Below are 6,735 nucleotides of genomic sequence, written 5' to 3'. Positions count from 1 at the left end.
AATTGGGGTCGTCTCATGGCTGAGACACCTAGGTTGGGAGCCCAATTTGCAAACACGGGCCCTGAACCTCCCTCCCGGGGTGCCCTACGTCTCTCTTTACCTGCCCCTCCAAGGCCCTGAGTCGCAGCGAGTCTCCATCCTTAGCGGGATGAAGCTGGGCAAACCACCTGCTTCAGCCGCAGGCGAGATGCTCGCGAGGAGCAGCGCCCCTGGTTTCTATAATGACTGGCAAGTCTCAGCGCAGGGCTTTATATTGCAGTGGGTTGCATAAAAAGCTTTTCAGAGTAGTTTGCAAAGCCCAAGGATAAGTGCTGGGAGGGTGGTGACACCCAGGGAAATGCAGCTGCTGCTACAAGCTCAGCCTTGGTAATAAATAGGGAGCTTTGTCTGAAGCTTGCTGCTTAACGCCTTGTCAACAAAGAGATCATCTCTCTTCTTGCAGCAAAGCGCTCTCTGGGGTGGGGGGCGGAAAAATAGGAGAGACGGTGGGAGCAAGGACTGCCTTCTCCCCTCCACCCCTGCTGCAGAGCAAATGGGGACCTCAAACGCACGGTCCACCTTCCTTGACTGCATGTTTTACAGCAGAAACCCAAATAGCTTCAGACTTCTTCACCTGTTCGATCTGTGCGTGTCGCGTTATGGTGTAAGTCGAGATGGCGACCTCTGAAACTCCATCAGAAACTGGGCGGGGGTGTTTCCAGCATAAGCTGCTGCTCATCTTTTCCTAGTTGTCCAGAAAGCACTGCATAAATGAAGGGCGCCGGGTAGAAACCGTCTGACCCGGCTTGTAGCAGGGAGACAGTAATAATCCGCGTGACATGTCGTTTACGGCGTGGTGGTGCGCAGCCGACCAAAGAGCAGCAGAACTGCTGCTCCGCAGCTGAGATTCGGGGCTTATTCTTGTCCTCAGGTTGGGGTGTGCACGTGGGGGAAAAATCTGGAGGTTCGACCCTGGCAAGACCAATGTAAATCCCGTGACCTGGGACCGTGTAGCATGAATAAAAGCTGATGTGCTTGCAGGTGTCACTTTCCATCCCTGGTAGCTAACTCCCAGATCAGGAAAATGCTGGGAGAAGTGGACACGTCTTGTTTTATTCTTGCATCACGCGGTGGCGTTTTGCACTTCGCTGCTGCATACCAGCAGAACGGTTTTACATTGCTGTGTACCTTGAGGCTCCGTTTATAGCAGTGCAAAATCCACCGTAGGGGGTTTTCAGTGCTGCCACGGCCAATCCGTTCCACCCCTGAGTGAAACTTGCCAGGAAGGGGCTGCTTGATTACTCCCGTAATTCTGTCGCTTCCTGTTTTGATTTTTACGTGCTGCAAAATCCAGAGCAGTGGGGATTAATGTTCGCAGTATAACAGAGTGGTAGGGTGGATGCTGCAGCAGGTGGGCAGATACAGATAGGTCAGTGCTCTCCCAGCTCTTAAAAGTGATCGCAGGGAATTTAGTGGTAGCAGGTAACCGATTTTTGTGATGGTTAATACTGGGGGATCACAGAAGTTGGTCCTCCAAAGTAAGAGCCCTCCTTGCTGGTGCATTGTAAGATTCCTTGTTCTCGGTGCTGGAGTCTGTCCACAGGGCGATGTGCCACAGACTGGCCCGGTGTCTTCTGATCAGCGGGTGTCCTGGGTAAGAGGGTATTTTGAAATGCTTCAGAAATGACGATGATTTTTCTTTTTTAAGATCCGGCTAATTAATGCCAGATCAAACCTCAGTGTCCAGGCAAGCAGGTAGCCCTGTCTGGGGTGCACTAATGGGTAAGAAGTAGGATGTGGATACTGTCCCCTGAAGATGTTTTAGTGCTTGGTGAGAACAAGGATGTGGCTGCACTAAACATGAACTTCTTTTGCTCCGTGTCTAAAAAGGGTCCTTTTAGTTCTTGGCCCTGGGCTTGGAGGTTACACTCGTACCTGCACTGTGCCTGCAGGTGCCCGGCTAGCACCATGGACCGGCTGATCATGGATGTTTGTGTCTAGGCTTGTTTGTAGACGATAAACCTGGCTGAGCTCTTTGTTGCTAAGCCTGAGGCCTCTTTCTTGTAACAGTGAGGTTGCTAAGAGCATGGCATTACGGGAGGTATTGTGATGGCGCAGCGGCGCACGCACAGCTCATCCAAACTGAGGTTGCTGGGGATGACGGGTGACGCCTAACCCCTGAACAGCGCCGGCGGAGTCTGATGATGGCATCGATGAACAACACGGGCGGCTCCGTGGAGACCTACGCCCGTATGCAGAGCTCGTGGTATCGGCGCAGCTGCGACTGAATCATCGTGTCCGAACTCTGCCGGTGAATAGGAGGCGGGTGTGCGCGGCCGCCTGGGATCGCGTCTGCAGATGCGTACATCCCTGCCCGAGCACTCTGCTCCTCCTGCACCCACGGCTTGCCATGAATCTGACCTCTTCAAAAGAGCTTGGCAGCACTTGGGGATTCACATCCGCTTGAATCCTGCTCAAATCCCAGCCCTTAATACTTGAAGCTCCTGTGACAACTCCCCACTGTAAATTTTGCTCAGCAGATGTACAGCACCTAACACAGTCAGGCCCAGAGAGAGCCACTGCATTGAGAGAGGTGAATGGTAATCAACCTTTTCATTAGAAGAAAGACTAATGGTTTTAACAGCCAAGTCAGGTGACTTTTTTTTTTTAATGCTACTTGTTTTAATGGTCAAGCTGCTTTGGCTGTGAGAGTCGCTTCCTGGCCGTTTCCTGCCGCGATGACAGAACAAGGGCCCCAGATGTGCGTTTCCTGCTTCCAGGAGCCAAGGAGCAAGTGGAAATGTCTGCTTTTGTCTCGCAGCGGTGTGAACTCGTATTTGTTTCCCCAGCCTCCCTGGCCTTTCACGGCTCCAGGGGTTTTTTTTTTTTGTTTTTTTTCCTTCAGCCGAACCAAACACGTTCACCAGATGCAGGGGTGAGAGGGGTGTTATATATAGAAAGCAGGTGTCTCTCTGAAAGAGAAGTACCCCAGTGTTTATCTGGAGTGCAGAGGGGCTTTCACCGGATACTCCGTGCAAAACAAGCCTGTCGGAGCCTCCTCATCCCAACTGCAGCCACTTGGGCAGGCCCAGGTGACGGACTACTTATAAATAGCCCGTGGAAGCAAGCTGCTCGACCACTTTGCATCCTGCAAGGACGCGGGGCCACTTCCCGGGGACCGGACTAGGGCAGCTCGCTGCTTCGGCAGTAGGACGCGGGCCATGAGTGGAGTCCACAGGCCGGTGTGGACCGGGCTGCCCTGAAGGAGGGCTCAGTAGATGCCACTGAGCTTGGGCATTCGCTGCCTGTGCTGGTGCTGGATGGATTGTTGTCATCCAGGGACAGGCTGTCGCCTTGCAAGGGCAAGAAGCATGGGATGCAAGCTGCTTCCAAGTCTTGTGGGCGGCGGTCGCTGCAGCTTGTCCTTGGTTTGGGTAAGACTTCAGCCCCTGAGCACAGGGAGGCAGCGAGGATGGGGACCGTGTCTCCTGGGAGGTACCTGGGAAGCACTGCTGCCTTCTGCAGGAGCAAGGGCTTTGCAGGGATATCAGCAGGCTTCCCCTTTCCATTGCCTTTTTGCTTTTTGTTCTCCTCCCCTTTGCATGCATGGTGACTTGGGGAGAAAAGGGGGTTGGGGTTGCTCTGTGGAAATGTCGTTCCTCTGTTGCCAGTCCAGGAGTTTCTCCCTGCCCGGCTGGGGGATTCGCTGGGTGGAGAAGATCCCCTTCTCCTCGCCCACAGGCCGGGATGTGAGAAGACGGCATGCACGCACATTTGAGCCCCATGCCGGACTCTGGCCGCTCAGGCATGGGATTGCTGCTTATGTTGGAGCACGGCACAGTATTCGGCTGCCTCGTCCGGTTTCCACATCCGGCTCCGGGCGGGTGAAACCCCCACAGCCGTATGTTAGTGCAAAGGCATCCACGGAAGCACCACGTTTCCCAGGCAGGGAACTGAGTTTGCACAGGGGAGGGGGTCAGCACAGCCCACATGATCCGGGGGTAGAATAAAGCAGGAGGTGGGAGGCTCTGCTCCGCTCCGGACTTGATCTGTAGGCTTGGGCTGAGAGAATCGAGCCATCTCCTCTGTTGAGACCTTTCTCTTGACTGAGCCAACACTGTGGTGAAGGCACGGGAGCAGGGTTTGAGAGACTGGCCACCAGGCCAAATTCCCTGACCTATAATCGGGGCCAGATTTTCCAGATGGGCTCGTCGTGCCACAGGCCGCGTTCACTGGGAAAACGAACCCGTCTTTCCGTGCCTGGTCCCCACTTCCTAAGGTGAACCCGCACGTCGCTCCCATCTGCACCCTTTACCTAGCCTCCCCTGACTGGAGCCTATTTGGGACAAGGACTGCCTGTGCTCATGCAGCATTTGGTACTGAGGTCCTGCTGGGTCACAATGGGAGCTGTACCCGTCTTCCTGAATTTCCTGAGCAAAGTCAAATTGGCCAGTCCAGCGCTCCTGCCTTCAGTCTTTAACCCCTCCAGTGCTACTAGTTAGCAGTGGTGCGTGTAGGTGCGCTGGGCAGTGGCGCATGGACATGATTGATGGTGTAGCATGAACGGTGAGGGTGATGGAAACGCGGGGTAGCTGCCCCCCCCTCCTGCAGGCGAGCCCAGTGCCAGCCACGTTTTGCGTGGTGTGCACGGCAAGGAGAGGCAGTTTGCTCTGGCCGATCGTCTCCCGTTTCAGTTTACTTATGTGCTTAGGTTCTATTTTGAGAACCGGCCGCATCGTGCTAAGCAGCCTGTGACCTGGGGAAGGTACGGGCTTCAAAACAAGAGTCTCGCCGTCGAATCAGTCTCCTTACGAGAATATAATGGGGCGCTGACGAGAGCGGCGGACAGTGGTAGAGCGTTCCTGTCGGACCTGGAGCTCTCCCCTTCCTCCCACATGTTCGTCATCGCCCTGCCAATGTATCCCTTAGTTTTGGGGCTGTTGAGTTGCTGAGGCTTGAATCTGTGCAGCACTGATGTTCTGGGACTGTTTCTTTCTGGAAAGCCCCATAAATGGTATGCTTGCAGGAAGGAGGGGCTATACAAGTTCGCTGTTGCTTTCCCCTCTAATTGAGCACACTGCTAAATGTCCTGTAGCAGTAGGTGGGGTATCTCTTCATTCCCTGGAGAGAGTTTCATGCCCTGCAACTTTCTCCGAGTACTGGCACGTCTCTTGTTCATTCTCCTGCTTGCACCCTTCCAAAGCAAGGAGCCAGCCCCTGTGCTGCTGCTATTCGATCCCATCAAATCCACATTTGTCAGCAGCAGTTATACAATTTAGATGAGCTGCTCTGTGCTACACCTTGGGACATGCACACGTGTGTGAGTCCGTGTGGAGGTGTGCAGGCTCCTGAGAGCACCAAACCAGGAGAGCTTTAGTAGTAAGACACCCCAGGGAAGTAGCTGCCCTCCCGGCCAGCCAGGCTGCGGTCGGGCTAACCTAGTCCACTCTCCTTGCAGCCCGGCTGCTTCCCGGTGCTGCTCGTTACTTATTTACACGCATGCAGACCTATGGCAAGCTCCCCGTGCTCCTGCTCGTCCTCTCGCAGGCTTCAAGCTTTACAACCCAGCTGTAGAGGAGGCTTCTTTCCAGAGCCAGCCTCTACTTCTGTGTTGTGGGAAGGGGTCCGGATGGAGAAAACCCCATGGAAAGCTTAGCTGACCTAAGAGCATTAGAGGCGCATTAGTTTGACATGAGCGATTGAGCAGTGTCTGTGCCATGCAGCCGCTCGGGGCAGACTCGACTGGTTTCAAGCAGAGGGGCTATTCCGGCCAGAAGTGGTGCAGGCTCTGTGCTGCTCCGGGGTCTCTTATGCTGGTGCAGACACTTGAGACTTAAAGGTAAGAGACGGGTCAGCCTTTGCCGGGCTCTTTGCATGTGATTGATAGTTCGCTGTTGCTTAGGTACCTGGGCAAACATGACAGCGGACGTCTCCACCGCACTTCGCTGGCCAGGGATACGGTAAAGCGTCTCGGTGTGAAGGGGTTTCCTCGGCCCCGGCGAGCGGAGCGGAGTGGTGTGGTGGGGGAGAGGAGGAGGAGGAAAGTCGTGTGGCTTTGTCCCAAAGGGGAGTTTTTTAGGGGAGCTGCTCTACCCTGGAAACATCAGTCTCATTTGCCCCACAGCAGGGCGAGGGTGAGTGCAGCGGCTCCCTTGCGTGGTGGGTAAAGCTGCCTTTGAACCACGTCCGCGCTGTCTCGGGAGGCAGGTGACGGCAGGAGTTGGGTGCAGCTTGCCAGGGCAAGCACGGCGGCGGCATCTGCCAAGGGCGCTTCCCTGCAGTGCTCACTTCCAGCCCCGAGGAAGGACCCGCGCTCGCCGGCACCATGGATGCTCTGCGATAGCATCTCTCTCTCTCTGAGTCGCCTGTCGGTTTTTAATCTCCTGCCTGCTTTGTAAATCCGCCCAGGGATCACTCCCCCAGCCAGGCTCTCGCAAACCAGTTTCTCAGCCAACCCCATTTCTGCAGCCCTTTGTGTTGTATGTGCTGGGAACGTGCGCCAGGCTGAACCGCTGCTGGCATCTGGGAGCTAGTGCTAGAGCTAATCTGAGCAGTTGCCAGCCTTGAACCTCCCATCACCCTGGTGAGGTAGGCAAGAGCCTTTGTCCTCAGCTCTCAGATGAGAAGGTTGAGTCCCAAAGGGACCGGGTGATTTGCCCAAGGTTCCCTAGGAAGTCTGTGGCAGGGCAGGGAACTGAGTGCAGGTCTCTCCATCCCTGTGCTTAGCGCCTGCACCACTGGGCCATCCTTCCTCCA

General features: G+C 55.1%; 1 protein-coding gene across 10 annotated transcripts in view; it reads left to right on the top strand.

Moving 5' to 3' along the window:
• PTP4A3 (protein tyrosine phosphatase type IVA, member 3) overlaps window positions 1-6,735 on the top strand; it is a 75,821-nt gene that overhangs the window by 44,193 nt on the left and 24,893 nt on the right. Inside the window, exon 1 of one of the 10 annotated variants that reach the window (XM_019528226.1) lies at window positions 3,136-3,413. The exons of 8 other annotated variants lie outside the window; for them this stretch is intronic. The gene's annotated coding sequence lies outside the window, so the exon portion shown is untranslated. Of the gene's footprint in view, window positions 1-3,135; window positions 3,414-5,480; window positions 5,819-6,735 lie in introns of those variants that run through there. One more of the 10 variants, XM_019528230.1, reaches the window with a different exon arrangement.

Source organism: Gavialis gangeticus, unplaced genomic scaffold (genome assembly GCF_001723915.1).
Source record: "Gavialis gangeticus isolate Ggan-Ray unplaced genomic scaffold, GavGan_comp1, whole genome shotgun sequence".
Classification (NCBI taxonomy): Eukaryota; Metazoa; Chordata; order Crocodylia; family Gavialidae; genus Gavialis; species Gavialis gangeticus.
The sequence above is the reverse complement of the archived record's forward strand: the minus strand, read 5'-3'. Positions and strand labels throughout refer to the sequence as shown.